This window comes from Haliaeetus albicilla, chromosome 4 (genome assembly GCF_947461875.1).
Source record: "Haliaeetus albicilla chromosome 4, bHalAlb1.1, whole genome shotgun sequence".
Lineage (NCBI taxonomy): Eukaryota > Metazoa > Chordata > Aves > Accipitriformes > Accipitridae > Haliaeetus > Haliaeetus albicilla.
Window position 1 is genome coordinate 26,138,607 of NC_091486.1, and position 22,492 is coordinate 26,161,098.

Genomic DNA, 22,492 nt, shown 5'->3' on the forward strand with positions numbered 1-22,492 from the left:
CCCTCCAACCCACAATAAAAAACCCACACACCCCATGATTTGAGGCTCATTGCTCTTGTAGAGGGAAGTGAATAGTCAGGAAGATGTCAGAAACTGAAGCTGTATAAAGAACATATTCTTAACTAAAATCTATATAGGACACCACATACAAACTGGGAAGGAGTCTTGAACTTGACAGTACTGATAGTTGTGCAGTTATATTGTTATGCTGACCACAAGTGAGCATAAGGAGATCCTCATAGCTTATTACAGTTGAGTAAAAATAAGACCCAGAGGATGGAAGTGATGAGAGAGCTCCACTTCTTTCAGCTCAAGCAAAGAGGCTTTGCTTTTCTAATTGATGGTGGAATAGAAACAGAAAAACATTCAGAACACCTCTTAAGAACACCTCTTAAGACCAAAAAAAAAAAAAAAAAGTATTGCTTGTGTCTTTTGGCACAGGTTGGGTCAGTAGAATTCTCTTCCCATGAGATGTGAAACGGCTGCATGACTACTCTGAAATAGTTTTTATAGCACCTGGGAGCTGTTCTGAGGCTTACTCGCCTGAGGGTTGATGCTTGGTCTGTGGATCTCCACTGGCATGGAAATAGTGGTCATGTCTCTCCTGGCCTGTCCTCATTCCAAACATTTGATTCTATACATTCAAGTGACAGTTTGTTCCATTTCATTTATTTTGTAAAAGCCAAAAGCTTTGACCAGGATGTGGGAGGACTCTGTATTTTTATCCTTCTCAGATCTTAGCACACAGCCCACAGGAAAGAAAAAGCTGAAATTACTTGTTTGCTTCTTTTATTAAAAATAAAAAAAATTCACAGCTGTTGATCTGTCAGTCATTTTCCCTGTTAAATGTCAACATACATCTGATGTTACTAAAAATGCAATATCCAAGTAAGATTCAAAACAAAAAATAAAAATATGTGAATGTTTAACAGACAGTCCTGATTTATTTCCAGCCTCCTTAAAGTAGCCTTTTTCCCGTCTCCTCAGGTTATTTTCCTCTGTTGTTGTTCTCACTATCACCTGTCACTACAAACACAAACCCCGTTTCCTTTTTCACAGAAACTAAAGAAGCTTGGTTAAAAAGATAGAGTTTCTAAAAATAGTACTTCCAAGGTGTATGCAGTCTCTGTATTAAGAGTACATGTATTCAAAGCAAGGACTAACGTAAATGGCAGTGACAGGGAGACCCTTCCACTCCTGGCTAGGGCCCGCTTCTCCTACAAGGATAAATAATCCAAAATTTATTTGCCTCTTTATAAATGTTCTGATTGATATTTATTGCAAGAGAATGTTGTACTGAGCATACACTATTTAGCAATACAGCTTAGACTGTAAAATAGAAAATAAACAATTAAATAGCTGAGATGCTTACCTTTCAAACAAGCATACTGGAAAGATGTTCTAGAACATTTTGTCCTCTGCAGCCAAATTAACTGGTGTTTTGCAATAATGAAGATGCCTGGTAATTCCTGTGTAAATTCTTAACTTATTCTACAAAACATCTAAAATATGTATCAACTATAAAGGCGTTGCACTGAGGTGTCCATTCATGTTCACATGGGAATATAAACAGCTCTGCATACCTTTTTTCTTAGACTCACAGTAGATTTGTCACTCTGTTCAGTTTGCCTCAAACCAAGAAACCTTGTCCAAGCAGTTTCTCATGAGCTGAGGTCATTGTGAGGTTTAGGACAGCCACGTAATATGTTTGGGTTTGTGCTTTCAATTTACTGTATAGTGATTTTAGTACTTAAATACCAGACTATCTCAATATAGTTGTATGCATTCCTACTCTAATAATTGAAATCAATCAGCATATATTACTGTTTCTATTTCTCCTAAAATGACTACATTTACATGCTACCAGTTCATTAACAGAACTCACAATAGCAAGAGATTAGGGGGAGAAATTGATACAACTAATGAAATAAAGAAAAATGAAATCATTCCCCCAAAGCACTGCATTTTTAGCAAAGTTTTGTTCTATGGTGAAACAAAACTACAGCTGTCAAAAATATGGCATCCTGACCCCTTAACAAATTTTAAAAATACCATCTGCAGGCAATGCAGTCCAGATAAACAGATGTTGCAGAAGTACAAAGCCCAAAGAAGAGAAAATAGTTTGACAGTTCTAAGGTTAAGATGTCTGAAAAAAGATAACATATGTTTCTCGGATGAAGAGAAAGAGAGACTGCGAAATGTAACAATTGCTAATGTTTATAAATAGCTATTGAATGACTAACACACAGTTAATACCTGCATTCATTGTTGTTTTGAGTTTCCTTAAGAACAGTAAGTAGATCAATTAGAGAGGACTACAAGTTCAGCATCTTTCTGTGTAGCATTAGTTGTTTAGTTTAACTGGAGAAGGTCCCTACACTATCTTTAATCTGCTAGTGGGGTTTTTCTTCCCCTGTCCAAGAACTCCTCTCATTAAAGCAAACTCTTTTGAAATATGCAAGACTGGCTAGCTTAGTCCCATTTACTAATGGTCCTGAATTGATTCTTAATTAGTTGCAGTTTTGGTCAGAATCCCATTAAAATAGCTGAGTGCTCCAACAGGAAACAAGGAACTGGCTGGTGTTCTGCTGTGAGCTGCAGAGACTGGGGGTGAGCTTGCACCCACAATGGCAGCTATGCAAAATGCAGTGAGATTCAAATCATGCTCTGTGTCCTGGTTTGAACACAAACCTTCGTATGGTAATTTATCCTCCACCTATAAAATATGATGAAGAAAGGCATCCAGATGCTGTTAGAAAAATTGCATTCTTCCAATACTCTTCCAGTCTCTTCTTAAGGAAAAGAAAGGATACTAATTCAGAAGAGTATGAAACCTTTTCAATAAATCACTGTTTTTTTTCTGTAAAATTTTATTTGCTATATATTTTCTAACCTTCTGTTTATATTCTAGAAAGCCTCTGGGAAGCTAAAGATTACATTTTTGTGTTTTTCTTCCAAATGACTATTTGCTATGAACTGAAGCATATTTTTGTTTATGAAGGGAATCAGTGGTCATTGTACAGCTATTGCTTTATGATTTGAGTTTAATTATAGAAAACTGAGGTATCAAGAAAACATGCTCCTCTAAAGCGCTGTCTGGAGCAAGTGTCCCTGTTGTTAGGGGACAGTGATATCACGTGAGCAGCTTTTGTATTCAGCAGTAATAATTCACTGCCTACATGGGGGGATTGATCCCAGCTATGGTATCCCCAAAGGAGCCTCCACTAGGAATGGGCTCACATACTTTGATCTGTAGATTAACATGAGCAGGATCACAAGCCTTTGTCTCTTGTAAACATCATATGTCCCTAAATTTGTATCCAGCAAAAGGCTGAGTCTTGTGTTTATTTGGGTAATGAATTGCAGTAATTAATGCATGCATTGATTCCTCTACTGACTCTCCCCTAAAGGCCATTTCCATTTTTAATTTATAGAAAACGCATACGATTCCTTTAATCAGGGCACAGTCTTGGAATCTAAAAGAAACACACAAAAAAATATACTAAATAGAAGTGAGATTACTGAGCAGAATTAAGGTATGAATTTAGGTAGATGGAAGTCATATTTAACATTGTATTAAGAGACAGCTGCATAGCAATGAGTATAAGAACATGCATTTGGAATTTTCAGGGGCAGATCCAACCCTATTATCAGAGAAGCACAAATCCTACTATTTCATTGAACAGATTTCCACTTACTTCAGGGCTCAATTTGGTCCCTAACATATGAATGCATATTTATGTCACATATTTCTATTACAAGGATGTTTTGATGCTGTCTTTCTTTCAGTCTTTTATGGCTTTTGCATTAAAAAAGACCCTACCATTTACTAAATATTCTTGAGGGGGGAAGATTCAAAGGAGCAATGTGTGCTTCCTTTATTAATTGTGAATATTTCTTATTTGCTAAGTGCCAAAACTGTATTCAGCACTGTACAAGATGCAAAATACAGACAACCTTTCCCTCACAGTCCTTCAGCCCAAAAGCAGTTTCTAGCGTTCCAAACATTACCCTGATCTTAAACTGGACCATTCACAAACAACATGGCTGCAGAACAAAGCAAAAATCAAGTGCAAACCAAAAAACACAGTTTAGAAAACACAAATTATATCAGAATTTTTTTTAATTCCTGCAGTATTTTCAGACACAAAGATTATCTTTTTCCTTACTTGGGAAATGCCTGCTCATATCATACAGTTCTTTGTATATACAAAATTTCCATATACATATTGAAATGTAGGTAAAATACGCCTGTGGAAGCATGAAAATACAGCATTATAAATACACAGCAAGGCAGATGATGCTGTGCTGAGGAATGCAATCTAATATTTTTCTGAAATGTACAGGTAATATAAATTACAAAATAGCCCATGGTATGTACGCAGCATAAAGGACACAAAAAAGAAAGACTGATTTGGAAGCACACACAAACTAAAGGAATACCTGATTAACCTTTCACTGACTCCTGGGCCACGTGATGCAAAGCTTGCCTTCCTCCTAGAGTGATGGGTTTAGAAGAAGATGTTAAATTTAACCTCTGGCGCAATGATAAATTGACAATAAAAAATTCAATGGCTTGGTAATTACCAATCACTTTGGACATCGGCAACATTTTTCAGTTCTGTCAGTGCTCATTGGCACAAAAGCTTCAGCTGAAATTCTCTCGATCTCCCTCTTTTTAACTTTGTTTTCATGATGCAGATTAAATCTGCCACCCTATTACTGATTCATTTTCCTAATTTTTCATGTCTGCACCATGCCCCAGCTGCACTAGGCTGATAATTGTGGAGCCCAGCCCTGATGATTAACATCAGAAGAATTAATTATGCCTGCCATTAAAATTCCAGGTTGCACATGGTGATCAAGAAAAATTAAGTTTCTCTAGGCCTCTAAATCATTTCACCTTTGAGGAGAATGATAGTGCCTCGACAGCTAAACTGCAGCTTGCGTTCCAGAAAAGGTCTAAACCACACACCCTTTGTGTAATTCACTAAATGCCTTCCTAGTTATTCTCACTGGTTTATTCCACTTGCTAAAAGGATTTACTGCTCTCCAAATAAAGACAACTAAAGTATCTAGCTGACTGCTTGATTCCAATAAAAAACACCTTATTTTCCTCCTTTCTGAGACTCTTTGAGAAGTATCTGTTATAATAATTTCCAGATTAAAGCATCACACAGAGAATGAAAGATCCAGGCACAGAAGTAGTTTCACAGAATTGGTAGATAATTTACTTTTGTCCCAGTTGCAAACTGAAGGGAAATTATGATTTTAGTACTAGGTAAAGACAATGATATTTCTCAGAAATAAATTGATAATGAAACAAAAACAGATTCCTAAGATCTTTAGGCTAAGTAGTAATGAGTAAGGAAAAGCCTGTTGACTGACTCGTTTTGAAAATGATTTTTGCATGGGAAACTCAAAATGTATTCTGTCTAGCCTAAGGTATGACATTTACTAGAGCCATAAAGAGTAAGATGATATGCATTTATCATGTTCTTTTTCTACACTATGTTTCATTTTTAAATTACCATAATCATGTATATTACTGGCTTAGCTTTAGAAGACTGTGGTGAGGAGTCATATTTTGATGAACAGATGTAAATATCTTATGTCAAATGGTAAAGGTCACAAAGAGTATGCATAAACTATGCATCGTATCTGCTTCCCTTGTTATGTTTAGGCAGTACCACCATAACAAAACTATTTAGATGTGGATATTCTTGTTAGCTTTTATAGATGACAGATTTCTAGAATAAACTTAACAGAATCAGACCAAAGAGCAGCACAAGAGCAATTATCTTCCCCTATAAAATATGTTATAAAATAGGAGGACTCAGTGCATTTAGAGATTAACTTCTACGGGAAGTCATGTGCACAGTGAAATAAGAGAAAGACCCTTCAATTTAAAACTTAAATCCTTGAGTTTAACGTGAACATCACTGCTATAGCTCAAGGATATTGTATTCTATATAAAATAGGCCATTTAGAACTTGTGAGGACTTTATTGCACTGTCTCACGAATGACAACTAGCATAGTATTCGTGATTAAACGAACATTTATTGTATTTGTAACAGTATTCCAGGAATGCCATAAAGTGAAGCATGAAGTCATCCATTTAAACATTTTTAAAACATGTCTTAACTGAAAGCATTGAAAGTATCTCCTTACAAGGCTTTCAGCTAAATCCAAAACCTTCTTTCTCCCCCAGGACACAAGGGATAACTCAAAGGTACCAAGATTTTCAGCAAATCACAGATGTTTCCCCAGAGAGTCAAGAAAACAGTCAAACACATTGTCAAAAGCCTATGCAATAAGGTGAGAGAAGTCTGAATAAACTTACTGGTCTTGTCCATTTCTAACATCTGTGAAGAGAGAGCAAATGAAGTCCTAAAAGGGGAAGACATGACAATCAACACAATGAAATGGGATTAAAACACTGGTGTAAGATTATGTCAAACATTTTCTGAATTAGACCAGTATTCAAAACCATAAATTCCATTTTAAGCAACCATGGCTATCAGTCAAAATGTTTAGGTGATAAAAGGTTAATCACAAATTTAACTTTAAGACTTCAAAAAACCCAGATCTCACAGTAACAGGATGAAAATTAACTGTACTCATTTTTGATACATTTAAAACTTAATGCAAATAGATTTACTATGTAAATACACAAATGCTGTATCAGAATCACAATCACCACAGTATGAGCTTTAGGAGAAGATTATCTTCACTGACTCCAGTCTTGAGAATGCCAAAAAATAATTCATCTTGAAAGTAGCTTCAAAGGTTATTCTGGGATTGAGCTTTAGGGCAGGGAAGACAGGGATTAATATGTTCCATTTCCCCTAAAACAACCAACAGCCTTTTACTAGTTGTCCTGGTTTCAGCTGGGATGTAGTTAACTGTCTTCCTAGTAGCTGGTACAGTGCTATGTTTTGAGTTCAGTATGTGAAGAATGTTGGTAACACTGATGTTTTCAGTTGTTGCTCAGTAGTGTTTAGACTAGAGTCAAGGATTTTTCAGCTTCTCATGCCCAGCCAGGGCACCTGACCCAAACTGGCCAACAGTCTATTCCACACCATGTGACGTCCCATCTAGTTTAGGAACTGGGAAGTGGGGGGCAGGGAATGGCCGCTCGGGGACTGGCTGGGTGTCCGTCGGCGGGTGGTGAGCAATTGCCCTGCGCATCATTTGTACATTTCAATCCTTTTATTACTACTATTTTCATTTTATTAGTGTTATCATTATCATTATTAGTTTCTTCTTTTCTGTTCTATTAAATTGTTCTTATCTCAACCCAGGAGTTTTACTTCTTTTCCTGATTTTCTCCCCCATCCCACTGGGTGTGGGGGGAGTGAGTGAGCAGCTGCGTGGTGCTTAGTTGCTGGCTGGGGTTAAACCACGACACTAAGTAGTGTTTAGACTAAAGTCAAGGATTTTTCAGCTTCTCATGCCCAGCCAGCGAGAAAGCTGGAGGGGCATAAGAAGTTGGCACAGGACCCAGCCAGGGTAGCTGACCCAAACTGGCCAACAGTGTATTCCATACCATGGGACGTCCCATCCAGTATAGGAACTGGGGGGAGTGGGGGCGGGGAATCACCACTCAGGGACTGGCTGGGTGTCAGTCGGCGGGTGGTGAGCAATTGCCCTGCACATCATTTGTACATTCCAGTCCTTTTATTATTGCTGTTGTCATTTTATTAGGGTTATCATTATCATTATTAGTTTCTTCTTTTCTGTTCTATTAAATCGTTCTTATCTCAACCCAAGGGTTTTGCTTCTTTTCCCGATTTTCTCCCCCATCCCACTGGGTGGGGGGGGAGTGAGTGAGCGGCTGCGTGGTGCTTAGTTGCTGGCTGGGGTTAAACCATGACACTAGTTCACAGATTACTCTTGCTCCTACATATGTGTATGTAGCACTTTATCTACCAGTCAATTGAAATACAACAGATATTAAAGAGTACAACAGCACTAGCATAATCTCAAGTCACAGAGTTAATACCCAGTCCAAATCCAGGCTTCCTCATTTATGGGAACTTGAATATAATATTTGACTAATTATTGTAGTGAACGGACAGAAAACTTCAATCTGGATCTTACATAAACTATTTTGGTTGCAAGAGATTTCAGTTCCGAATCTCTAAGTTTTGGCTAATGCTCATTTCTACTCAAAACTTGACACATTAGCACAAGGAGGTGAAAAGTACTGTGGGAAGGGAAGGGAAGGGAAGGGAAGGGAAGGGAAGGGAAGGGAAGAATAGCAGAAAATCCGCTTGCAGAAAGAATTTTACTTAAGTACAGAACCATTTATGTTGTCATCTGAAATCAGAGAAAACTCTGTCAGAGCATTGTCAGGATTTGAATTCTTTCAGCCTACCGGAGGGCAGCTACAAGAAGTGACACTGCTTCTTGTCAAAGGTGATATTCACAACCTGGCTTGCAAAACCCCTGTAATACTTTGATGGTTGGGGTGATCAGCTCTAAATAACAGAAATAAGCCATACCCCATTTCCAGATGACTATAGGCAAATTTAAATTGACATTTAGTTACCAAAGATCAGTGGTTCTGTATGAAATGTATTAGATAAAGAGGTCTCTGCTGGTTTAAGTGATACAATTCCAGTTTTTAGCTGCTCAGCATTTTCCTAAATAAATTATCCCATCCCTCCTAGGTAAACACCATCTACCATCAAAAAAAAAACATTTTCCATTGTCATGGATGGTCACCTGCCGTCCTTTATCCTGATTTACTTTGCCTGTTCATTCCAATTGCATGGTTGGTGAAATAAGTTACTACTGGACATGAGTAGAATTTGGCCTTTAATCTTTTTTTGGTACTTCCCAGCACCATAGCTGATTGAAAGCCTCTGCATCTGCCATCCAAATTTTTGCTAATGTGGTTTTCTACAATATCATATTACAAACTTGTATTAGGTATTCAATGTGTTCACCTTTGGCATGAAAATAATTCCAACAGCTATCATGTGTACAACATCTGCCTGAAGGACAATGAGGCCTTCAGCCTAATCTCTTGTGCACTTTCTTTTTGTGATCATTTTGGCATGGCTACTATTCATTGGTTTGAGTATCCACTTGAATATTGTCTTTTAACAGATTTTAAATTTATTTATTATATTTTTGCACTAATGTGACCACAAACTTGAACCCACTGCGACAGGTGCTGTAAAGCACAGGGGGTCTTTACTTAAAGAGTTCAGTTTCCAAGACAAGATGACTGACAATGACAGACCAACAGAGGAATGCAAGTAAGGAAATGAGACTGAATTTTTTGACATGTTGTTATAAAGTTTTTGTAGACATTACAAAAAAAAAAAAAAAGAAGAAAGTTTTGAGGAGAATAATGTATAAGCATTCCTTTCAAGCAGAATGAGAATCACGTCTGTTATTTTTTGTTATACACACATGGATACAGCAGGAGGTGCTTTTAGTGGTGATATTTCTTCTGTGATATATTCCTCCCTTCCATGTTATTTAGGTATTTCTTCATCTCCCAAATCTATACCTATTCTTCTCATGCTGTCAATGTGAGACTCGTGACATCTCCTACTCTTCAGAAACAGTGCTAACAACACATGAAGGTGTGAGAACACGTACAGCACAGAAAATAGTTAATTTTGAGTTGGTGCCTGGTGCATGAATTCCTGAAGCCAAGCACAGGCTGCCATGTTTCACTGCAACTGGTACTGTGCCTACCAGTTAGGTCATACTAGCCAAAGAGTTCCAGAGGAAAGCACATATCATCATCAGCTTTGCCCCACAGCTTCACCTGTCAAAGAGACTGGAAGCAAACTGGTAATGCTAGATGCTTCTGCATCAGTCATTTATCTCAAGGAAGTTGATGCCCCTCTGTCCCCACACACAAATCAGGTGTACCTCTCATGCACTAAAGTGAAGTAGATTGGCAGGTCTGATCTCAGTATTTTTCCTGTCATTTGCCATAATTTCAGACCTGTATCAACTCACTAAAGATCACAGACAACATTCCAGTGTCATGTGAGTATCATGGAGGGAAAAAAAGCAGAAATAATACACTTTGAAGTGTAACAGGCTTACAATTATATAGAGATGTTGCACCAATGCAGCTTGACCTATCGGTCTTCTATATGAAATAAAAATCGCTTCATAAATACAGGCAAAGGAGCGAAAAGTCCTTTTTCCTTAATTGTTGTTGAATGAGATATCAGTTCAAGAACTCTAGCCTTGCTCACATGAGTAACCACTGACTCCAAGAAGATAACTTGTGTTTTTAAGGAGAAGTCGTATGAGCAAGATTTGTAGAATCAGCCTCCAAATTTGCAGACTATCACAGTAAAAGCAATTACTAGTGAGGAATGTGAGAATCCAGGAAGCATTATACAGCTTAAAGTCATAAGTGATAAAATGTTCCTGTACTATAACACTGTTTTCTGTGTTGCTGGGCTGGGACACTGCAACAGACTGTTTTGCTTCCTTCTTTCTCTACCCGCTACTGGCAAAGGAACCGCTGGCAAGCCCTCATGCTGTGATCTGCATGTTGCTTTGTCACAGGCTGTAGCATCTCTGTCTCTAAGCTGATACAGATGGTACTATATCCGCTGTCTTCTGTGCATGCTATTTCTTTCTGAGTAGCCATGCACTGGACTACTGCTCTGTAATGTACATATAAGCAAAGACACAGCCAAATGCAGTGTATGCAGTTGTGTTTATTCTACTTAACACTATTGCATATTGTCTCCTTTTCTAATGAATTAATAGTCATGACTTTTGAACACTTAATTGTTATTAAAGTTACTAATAGTGCTATGGAGACCCATTTAATATTGGAAAGCTAAAAAGAACAACTAATATTTTATGCACAAGAATTCTGGACTTATTTACCCTACTGATTTCAATGAAGTGTACCAGTTTAAATAATTCCAGCCTTGTTTCCAGGTAACTCTTAAACAAAGAAAATAGGATGATTTATGTATACACCTTCAGTTCTACACTAATCAGACCTGGGCTCAATCTCCCTTTCTCTCTGTCACTGTAATGTGACTTGCACCCTATCTGCCTAAAATATAATACAATGCATTCAGCATGTATTTATCTATATGTAAATCCAGAAGCACATACATACTCAAACACATATCAACAAAGTTTTGCCACGTGTTTATGGGGCATTTCCTATTACAATTCCCTGAGGATGCTCAGGTTTCAGGTCCTTTCCCAATTACGCTGCAGCAGGCCAGGGAGCTTGCCTGTCTGATGTAAGTCACTAGAAGACACTTCTTCCACACCAGTCTTGTGGTGTGGAAACTGGCCCATGCAGTTTATGGTGCAGCAGCCTGTTACCATTCGAGTACCATGGGCTAGTCACTGCAAGAATGTTCTAGCTCTACAGCTGTCATCCTACACATTCCAGCTGTTAAACTGTCAGATACATGTAGGCTTTCATATTATGCATCTCTTCCCAACTCTGTGTTCATAGAAGAGGATCTAAATTTGGAACATACATATTCTTTCATTACTCAAATCCATATTTATAACCTATTCAAATTCAACCCTTTCTCAAGGATTTGTCTGTCCTGAAACAGAAAGAAGTTTAAGTCTTCCTGCTGTCAGGTCCTTGTCTGTTTCCACCATCTTTCACCTTGCATGTCCAGGAGAACTCCTAACTGACTCAGGTGGCAACCAGAGCTAGCTTATACCACTCCAATGTTTGCTAAAGTCCAAGCAGACTGTTAATTCTTTGGAAGGCAGATGCTCGTCTCTGCAAGGCAGGGCAATGTTCACATCCCAGAATAAAGGTTTTACCACACAGAGTTAATCTGGTATTCCAGATGATACACATATAACTTGCTAATCACATTTTGTACAATCATATTCAGGTTCATGAAATTGCATATAATTGGTCAGAGGCTGGGTCCTGGTGCTCTAGGTTTGACAGCTATAAATTCTATTTAAGAATATGATTTTTCTTCCAATAATAAGTTTACTAATTTACTGTCACCACCTGCATAGGGGTCTCATTCAAAATATAAAAAGTAAAATGGTGTTTATTTAGGTCAGCCCATTTTGTCAGCACGATCTGGTGGGATGATTCACACAAATAAAGATTTGGCAAAGTATTCCCATGACAGTTTCAGTTTCAGATCTCCAGGGAAGATTTTGGAAATAGCAAAATACAATGAATTTTTTTATTTTTTTTTTAGCAATAATCAGAATAAGGATACTGAATTGGCAAAAAATTCACAATCATTTTTACATAACTATACTTACAATATTACATTTCCCAATTAATGATATTGCTTAGGCAAAAAAAAAAAAAATCAAAGCACACATGAGAAGTAGTGATTAATAACATTCTAGTTTGTTACACTTTCATTTGATGAGGACCTGCTAGCTTGGTCAATATTTCATCCCTGGTGGCTTCCCTTTTCACATGCTACTAATCCATGCTCCAGGTTTGCAGAACAGGCCACTAGTTTTAAACAGTCTCTAATTCCTTCCATTTTACATGGTCAGCTATGTTTCATTTTAAAATATCTCAATATTGAAAAATTAGTAACCATCCTCCATATGCTGTAAAATAACTAGCAAACTGATGGCAATTTAATATTTTCTGGTTTAAAACAGTAATTTACAAAAATCTGACATTCACTGTCAATGCATTTTTCTGCTGTGAAGAAATCTGCATGACTTCTGTACTAATATACCCTTACCCGACCTTCCAGAAAATACAATGACAATAACTTTTTCCTAATAATAGTTTTTCATATTCTTTGCAGTGACAGTAATTGTTAAAAACATAATTTTGAATGCAAATAAATCTAGAAACTTACATAACATCCTCACATTTTCTGCAGTGACTAGGCTGAATTCCTCAAGGGATTGATGGAGAAAAAAAGACACCTTTCTCATGGCAGCTTCCCCTCCTTATTCTATACTCAACATAACCAGTAGCAGTCAAAGGTCAGGGGACAAATGAGAGCTACTCAGCTAAGTGAGGCTCTGCAAGAGACAAAGATAAATTGATATGGATGTGGGAAACTGGAATGAATGAAGAATTAAAAAGATGTTCCCACTGGTCTGGCACCTGTAACAGAAGACAGAAAACACCACATACTCTACTATCTATGTCAAAACTGTTTACAACATTTCAGCTAAGACTGGATGGGAAAAATAGTGTGATATCTCTTCAAAATCAGAGTCAAACATTTAGGTGTTTACACAGGTTGTACTCAGACATATAAATTCCAGATTGTAGGATATATATTGAAAAATAGGTAATATACTTGAAATATCACTCTCACATCAGGTTGTCTGTTGAAGAACTGGATCTTTACATGCAGGCATGCTTTAGCAATCTTTCTGCAAGCAAACTCAACTGAAGACCAAAATTAGAAATCTCATATAGTCAATCATTTGATGAAATTCGCAGCACTTCATGATTTTAATAAGGTCAAAAATTCCACAATTTCTTTGAAACTCAAAAAAGTTTGCCTGAGAGACAAAACCTTGTGGGTTCAACAGTGTTCAAGTTTTGATTCTGTTTTGATTTAATTCAAATAGCTCTGCTCGTCACTAAGCTGATGTCTTATTGGAGCAAAGCTTTATACTCCTTTTTAAGAATTGCCTCTTTCTGTGAGAGGATTTGGCTTCAGCAACATGGGGAGGACTCCAAATGATAAATAACCTGAATACTGAACAAATGGCAACATTTCATTCATGCAGAGCGGGAAAATTTAGCCCCCATGGGTTATGTTACCGGGAACTCCTTAAATCAAACTGTGGAAACTCAATATTGAGGTACATAAACTATAAACTTTATTGATCATGTCTCTTGTGACTGGGCATTCCTACCATGCTGGAGACATAGTTCTGCATGGGGCTGATTTCCTTCAACTCTGACTTAAGGGTGCTCAGCATCTAAAAAAAATAATCATAAAATCTTGTTTCTGCACACATGTACCTCAGAATAGAACATGGAGGAATTCTCGAGGGTATTCTTTTTCTTCAGCTTTTCTGAAATTCTGGTCAGGCACCTAAGAATCCTGAAGGAAATTAATGTATATGCTTTTCCAACCAGTGGAGGAGGTTGCCTCTTTGGCATAAACTGCAGTAACAGTATGAAATGCCTTCTGATAAGAGGCCAATGTAATTTTGTTTTCTGATCTAGTGCAACGCTAGTAATCCATTCTTACATATTTGCATAACTTTGCTTTATATCAATTTGAGTGACTATTTACCTGTCATGTATGGTGTGATACGGAGTAGATGCAGAAAAGGACAGCCAGCAGAGGGTGAAGGAAGATGCCAAGGTTATAAACCAGTGCTCATATTTACAATCAAGCTTTATTTTCATGAGAAGCTTCTCCAGCACAGACATAGGTGCAAGTGGAGAATATCAGAGCTCTCTATCAGGCAACACCCTCCCTGGCCCATTCCTGTAAATTCTCCTCAGTGGCATGTTTTACTGCCCTGGAGACACCACATGATGGCTATTTATTTAATTGCTTGGAAAGCCCAGCCAAAGAAGGGTGTCTCAAGTTTGGCATGTTAGTTTCCTGCTTGCAGATTTACAATTTAGCACCGTTTGGCTTTTTAGAGTCTCCTTGTTAAAAGTGCGAGGGGCCCATTTCACCAGAATAAGTACAACTGCTTTGTCCACCTCCAAACAGTCGAAATCCCCCAAAAGGCACAGAGCAGAAGTGCAGTCTGCTTGAAAACTGGTGTGTGCCGCCCCTCTAACCACTGATTAATATTCGACATATTCTCCAAGCAGAGCTCTATATCAAGTTCAGTGTTTTCTCTGTCCTGTCCTTTCCTTCCCTCCTCCCGCCTAATTTTGTAGACAGACAGCCATAATACGCAATAGAAGCATAACTCTTTAAACTGAAAATGTCATCACTTAAGAATACAAGAGAGTGGTATGTGTCATGTATGTCTGCAAAATGCAGTTGCTGTCTGTTACAGTCTGTAGCAACTTTTAAATCTGTCATCACGGCATGAATTTCATATTAAGCTCCTTCCCAGTGCTTTAGCCAGGAAGTAAAGGGGGGAACATACTGTATCATTTATGGGCATGCTGGTGCTGGGTCAACCATGACATCACTCTCCACTCCGCTGAGCTGTAATGAGGTGAAAAGGCAGCTTTAGAACAACATAGCACTTTATTTATTAGGAAAATTTAAGTGTGCGTGTATTTCAATTTATGATAAAACCGAAAACAAAGGTTACGGACTATAGCTCTCCTGCAGCACAAAGTAAGGGGGGAGAGAAGGCATTTTGTAGATGGTGAGATATTTAACGCACATAAAGCACAGAAGATTGAAAGTTCTCGGCAGGCTAAAATCCTGTACTGACAGCCCAACCAATTAGAGATGGTACACAGCGCATTTTGCTGAGTTAAATTGTACTATATACTTTGATCAGAGCGTGTCACTGAAGCAAGAGTCTAGTTGAGGCTAGCTAAAATCTTCAGATTTGAAAGGACATAGGCATATAAATTGAGCACAGAAGAAAAAAACTTGTTGAGGGTTGGAGGCTATAAGAGCCCTTGATTGCAGAAGTTTCCCTGGAAACCTGCAATGCTTTATTAATAACATTGAGAAGCTGGGCAGTTCATAGCATCTCTCCAAATTAATGCTTAAATATAAGATGGACTTTACAGTAAGGATTTTATTTGCTTACAGCTGGAGATGGGACAAAAGAGGTACAAAAAAAGTAGAAAAGGACAATGCAGAACAGGTCTGATCAGACTTGCAATTAACTGCTCTTGTTCCTTTTTTCTCAACTACTTCTTCTAGCGTTCTGTTTTGGTTTTTAGGTTGGCAAAATTATTTTTCATGCTTAAGTGAAACAGTAAGGAACATATTTTTACTGTAGGCACAGTACCAGCAGTTGGCTTTTTCTGGAAAGCACTGCAAAAGCATCACTGCTGCTTACTTCTCTATTTTGAATCTTGCCTTGCTTCTAAAAAGGGCATCCCACTGCCAGCTGATCACTAGCCTGGTAATCCTGTCTTCTTTGGCATGCACAGTAAACCTCACACCCACAGTGTTCAAAAAAAATTTTTAAAAAACTACATGCAAGCTGGAGCTTTTCTGTCTGTAAGATCTGAACACAGTAAGTACCAAGTCTATGACATGAATTTCTAGGTATACTGTCATACAAATAATAAATAATAATTTACATAAATACACTGCTACATATAATTAGATACAGAATTATACCTAGGTTTAACTAAGAAATGTAAAGTTTGATATTAAGATTTTTTCCCTATTACAAGATGTTACTTTAACAGCTCTGGTCCCAAGAAACAGATAGCCTGAAATTGGTCTGTAGCCAGAATATCTAGGGTTCTAACCTTCCTAAATCTCAAAAACTTCTAATACCTAGCAAATGCCTTAACAGTATTTGGCAGAAAATACCCCATGAAAAACCCATCTGGAAGAGTCAGTGTCAGGCCCTGAAAAGGGGGTATTCTTTTTTTCAAATTAGTGGTAAGCCGATGTCTCAGCATGGTGCTAACACACAATGTACTGCTGGAGTTGTACTTTTTCAGATGAAATGTAAAACTACATTCCTCAGTGTTCACAGAGGTTTAAGAAGCCATTATAAGCTTCTCAAAGCAACTGTATAATTACTGGCCAAAGTCTCACATGGGGGAATTAATTCTGCGTAGTATATTTATCCCAAGAAGGCAAAATTGTTTCTTTTTTTATTTCATACATGTATCAGGCAAATATCTCAAACATTTTTAAGATTGTGTTTCAAAAGCTAGTATCAGCCTTCCAGAAAAAAAAAAAGGATGAAGTAGGCAGAACAGATAATTTTGTATATGTTCTTATTTCTGCCAAAAATATCCACTAGACAGCACCAAAGATTTCATAAGTTGCAAAGGCTACATTTCCAATTATGCTCTGCAATGCATATGTAAAAGAAAAAGCTGAGTACATGGGGCAACTCATGCATTAGGCTACTCCTTAATCCAAATGCAAGCAAAACCTAGACATCTTTCACTCTTTCTCCCTTTCTTGATTTTTTGAGTGAGGTTACCCCCTATATTGTCTTTTTCTGTTTTCTCCCCATTCTAACTAGGTTTGATCTATCTACAGATTTCCTTGCTTGGAAGAAAGGTCTAAAGAAATGCCACGAATATAAAGTCTCTTAGTCCACCACTCATTCTTAAAATACCTTTGTCTGCCTTCTCAGTGGACATTTTAAAAACAGTTCTGGAAAACTATCCGAGGAACCTATTAGTTAAAATATTTTTATTTAAATTTGACTTGTAAAACATTCGCTCTACTTCCCCTCACATGTGTTACTTGTTTCAAGTACAGCATGAACCAACAGTAAACATTGTTTTCCATCTCTAGCTATGATGGAAAGCACCTGGAAGACAAAAGATGACTGAGAGAATCAAAACCAAGATTATACAGCATGAACCAAATTCATTCTTCATATGTTTCCTCAAATGTTGACCTAAATTGAATTATACTGTGCGTGAGTCTGCCTCTCTATCCGTATTTCTTATTAAATTGCTCACTGTTAGCATCTGCCTTTTCATTATACCTTGTGGCCTTTTCTTTCCTGTTAATAACCTCACCATATGCCCCAAGTTCAGTACTTCCTCCACTGAATTTATTTTATCATCTACAGATTCTTTAAACTGTTTCCTTTTTCAGTGTGTGAAACATCTTAGTAGAAGACAAGAAGCATAGTCTCTAAACTATCCACTACTTGTATGATGCTCTTTTCAACAGGTAGCCCTCCGTACCTTTGTATATTTAGTAGTCCTGTTTCTGTCACCCCCAGTCATACTGAATAGCATGGTACTCCCTATGAATCTACAGTCTTCAGAAAGGAACAGAGAAAAAAGCAGAAAACATCATTATGTCACTGTATGAATCCAGAATGAGCTACTCTTGAGTACTCAATTCAGCTTTGGTTTCTCTAGCTCAAAAAAATTGTAGCAGATTTTGAAAACAGAAAGAAAAGACCAGCAAAGACAATTGGGACTTGGAGTGACTTCTACACAGAAATTATTAAATAGAATGGGACTTTTTAGTTTAAAGGCCTGCCTCAAAGAAGACATGATCCTAACTAAAAATCAGAAGTTGCATGAAGAAGCTGAAAGGTCTCTAATACAAGAATTAGTATCAAAATAAAATAGTTCAACCAATGAACAATTATACTATCGAAATGAGGCAAGGATGCCAGGAATGCTGAAGATTCAGCATTCAAATTCAATGTGAATTTTAAAAGCTGTCAGATATCATCATGAAATAAAAATCCATCCAGGGCTATTATACACAAAGATATCACGTTTGCTTCATGAAATCCTAGAGCCATACATCAATGAGGACTAGAAGAACAGAGAGGGGATTATCACTATATATTTGACCTAATCTCATGCCCTTCTGTAGGCAGCTATTAGTGGCCACTGTTGGAGGAAGAAATCTGGGCTAGCTAGGCTGATAGAGGAACTCCAGTAATGCTAGCTGAAAAATTTTAAAATCTCATTGTCTGACACAGCTTACCGCCTATGCAACAAGAGTTAGTATGAAAGAGTGTGTACTCCTGCCCCAGCTGCTCCAGTTCACGGTTTCAGTTAAAGCACTAAACTGAGCTCTGGAATGTAATACAGATCTCGGTCAACTTTCTCCTGTGACAGCAGTAACATTCAGTTAGTGAGGAAGCAGCAGAGAGCTACTCAGCAGTGCCTTATGCTGCTGAAGTAAGATTCACAAATGCTCTTCTGATAATGTCTGTATCATCTGCATGTTATACTGCATAGCAATTTGGCTCTAAAGTATGATGTTCGCCTTGCTTTCAGCCTGCTTGCTAGCTGACACTACAGACCTTCTATAAATACTTCACCTACATTTTTCTATGTTCACAAATCAGAGGTTTTTTTCCATTTTAATTCTCTAATATTTCTCCTAGTGCCTTATAATCTGTACAGAAAAAGCTGAACGGGAAGAAACAGACAATGAAACACAATGCAGGAAGATGCCAAATCAGTCAGAAACCCCCACCCTATCCACACACAATCAGTGCCAGCTGTAGTCCAATTAAACTTAATCTAGTCACATGCTCATGTGTTCCTCAGAAATTAGAGGAAATCAATTCAAATGCTAATGAGAAAACCCATAATTTATTATCTGCTGAGGAATGCATGTTACATTAATTTTAACTGTAAACAATTATTTTTATTGCAAGATTAATTACACCATCTTACACAACTTCCTTTTTTCATATTTTTTGAAGGAATTAGTTTTCTGCTACTGTTTTGTTGATCTGTCACAGCATTTTAAGCCTGGAAAAGTATAATTAATTTAGGAATACTACAAACGTGGTTTTCTATTCTTCTGTCAAAGGAAAGTGGGACAAATGCCTGGGGCAAAATACAGAAAGATCTGGCTGAAGCTCTTGGCCTAAACAAAAGTACAACAGCCAGAAAACAGAGCATTCCTTATTGGGAGTTTGGAGCTAAAAACATAAAGTGAGAAAAGAGAGAAAGTCCAGGTAAAAGCAAAAGGAAATTTTCATGGGTATTGGCCAAAAAAGAATGAAAAATAGAATTTTGAGTTTACACAGCTAGCTGAATGATGTTTTGGATTGTTTGCTTTATTTTTAGTTGATGCCTTTTTATGTGATGCTTTCTTTTCCTCTGTACATCAATTTAAAAAAAAAATCAGCTTCATTACACAGTCAGGAAGTTGCAAAATACTTTATCAATAAAACACAAGGAAGCATTGGAAAAGGAGAAGCATTTCAGGAAAGCTTATCTTGTTTGCTGACCAGAAGTCTTACCATTTTTCTATGAAGTATGTGTACAGAATGAAACATCTACATTACAGCTGAAGTTTATTGCAGTGATACAGAGGCAGAGAACAACAGAAATAATCCAAACAGTATTTATTTTTTCAGTTTCTAGACTTTCTTTTTGTTTGAAAAGCCTGTTCTAACCTTAGAAAATGTCAGTGATAAAATGCCTTATGCTAAGCAGCCCATTATTCTTTTTATGTGTTTGATTTTCAACACCAATAAGAATTCAGACATCCTTACCAAAACAAAAATCAAAACCAGAAATGCATTTAAAGAGTTAATTTAATGTCTGGACAAGCAAGAAAGACCATCCAATGTAGTAGTTTCATTTCACAGTAATTATTAGGAGTTTCCTCAATACAACTAAATCTGGGCCTTGGGATTTTGGGATGACTGTGGGGCTCAGGTTTCGGGGCTACAACTAAATAGATTTTTCTTGACAAGTGTTTTAATGTTACCATTGGTCACATTACTGTATAGGAAACATGACAAATGTAACTCTTTTCCTCCTTGCAAATCCTTTGCAAAACTTTTTTTCACTTTCTGATTTCACCAACTGATTTATTAACTACTCATGATGTATTCAAAGAAGATTTTAAACATATCTGACTGTATCATTTAAAAAAAAAATTGTGCTACTTTTTATTTTTGTCATATGTCTAGTAAATGCAATCACATGTTTCTGTTTATAATAAATAGTTAGCACACTTTTTAGCTGAGAAAAAGTGTAACATTGCAAATAACAAAACTCAAAGAATAACAGATAACACTGTTCTGCACAAATAGCCTTGTTTACATGCATATAGTGAAGAAGATGAGATTATATTCAATGTACAAACTGTAGTGCAAACAGAATACATTACAATAAATATTCACCAAAAGCATCTGAAGATGAGTTTCAGAAGGTTGGGCAGAATGAACTGTTTGTCCCCAAACCGTGTTTTTAGTATTAAATCAGATCAGTATATTATAGAGAAACAAGAAACCAGTTTATAACAGCTGGCCAATTTCATACCTGAAGGTAATAGCTTAGCGAAAAATGGCTGAATTTCTTAGTGTTTCACTGTCTTTACCTTTCTAACAAACACGGAAACTGTACTGCACAAAATGCTCACTCTTTTCCTCCATCTTTGTGTTACAAAAAAAGCATCTGTTTTAAAAATCTGTCACAGAGGATTACCGTTAGCTGTCATGAAGTCTTGTTCATAATGCAAAGTTGAAAGGAACCAAAGGGTAAGGGAACTTCAAATGTCATCTGTGTTTGAATGTTGCTGGACCCTATACTTCAGCAGACTGAATGGTTCAGCAATCACCAGAATTACACTTTGTCTGCTCTAAAACATCTTTGGTTTTCTAAGGTAAGCAGAATGTGACTATGTCATTTGTTGCATTTGTTAAAGGAACTCAATGCATTGTAGTTCCAGGTTCATCACTAATACTGGTTAAACTGTAAACCTCTCTACAAAGTAATAAAGTAAATGGAGCATACTAGCATATATCACATGTGTGTTAGGAACCAGTGCTGCCATGAAGCTCTCATTAAGCAGTACAATCTTCATTCAGTCTTCATGCTTCAAACCCATACATTTTGACCTCCTTCCCAATAAAACTAAAGAACGTGATGAAGCTACTCTGGACCCCTTTGTACTTCACATACTGATGACATACAATGACAAAAGGAATTTTTCCTTGGCACAGGGTATTACGTTGCCGTCTTGTGTGTGTACTAACACCCCTTCCTCCCAGTTTGCTTGAGCACAATCTGCATTTCATTCTGACTAGCAGAAGCTTTGACATCTGTCTTTACTGACACTTCTCACCAAGTAAAAACAGTGCTGACAGTTTCCAGGGGGAGGATGAAGGATTTTTCAGAGGTATTTAGTGGAACAATAATAATCACTAGAGTTATAAGTGTGTCTTTAAAGACAACTTAAGAAGAAAATGGAACCACAACTCTAACCCTGTTAAGCAAAGAGCCCTAAACAAAAGTCATTAAATAGTATATTTCAAAATTTTATAGTTCAAGGTCAGAAAGAATTATTAGATGCTTCCAGCTGGCCATCTGTTAATCAGAAACCATTAAGTTTCATTCAGATGGCCCACATCAATTCCCAAAATTTCTAGTTAAACCAAAATATTTGTCCCCCTTGGGGTATTAAACTACTTGGTGAGGCAGAAGGTAGAGGAGCACAAATAAGCGTCCAACAGGCAAAACTTCAACACAAGCAGGAAAATGATGAGGTGGAATAGGCCCAAGTGATCTCAGCAAATGAAGTCTAGTCTCCACTACTGAGGGCCTTCCCCATCTGGGTTGCAGGTGTATTCCCTCCCAGACAGCAGTCAGTCTAACACAAGTACATGAGCAAGACAAGTCAGCTGCATCTAAGAGGTTTTCCTGTACAACTCAGAATACAGGCTCACATTACCTGGTATCCCACGTCTAGTTATGGTCAGCCTCTCCTCCTTTAGAGGAAGCTGCAAACAAACAAAATCCTTGGATCTATATACTTAATTGGATGTCTGGGGAAATTTCTTCTTGACTAGCTGAAGCTCTGAAGCTTGAGAACTCTTTATAACCATTGTTTTAATGCAGAGCTGGCTGTGTCAGAAAACAATGCAAAAGCATTTCAGAGAGAGCAATGCAAGCATTTCAGTTCTTCCTACAACCCA

The 22,492-nt window shown here is 37.4% G+C and overlaps 1 long non-coding RNA gene across 1 annotated transcript in view; it reads right to left on the reverse strand.

Moving 5' to 3' along the window:
• The window catches only part of LOC138685112 (uncharacterized), a 176,541-nt gene extending 161,346 nt beyond the window's left edge, over window positions 1-15,195 (reverse strand). The window contains exons 1-5 of the long non-coding RNA XR_011324340.1: window positions 15,056-15,195; window positions 13,959-14,040; window positions 12,829-12,997; window positions 6,345-6,391; window positions 4,444-4,497 (exon numbers count right to left, since the gene is read on the reverse strand). This is a non-coding gene — a long non-coding RNA (uncharacterized lncRNA). The remainder of the gene's footprint in view (window positions 1-4,443; window positions 4,498-6,344; window positions 6,392-12,828; window positions 12,998-13,958; window positions 14,041-15,055) is intronic.
• Between the last annotated feature and the right edge of the window lie 7,297 nt (window positions 15,196-22,492).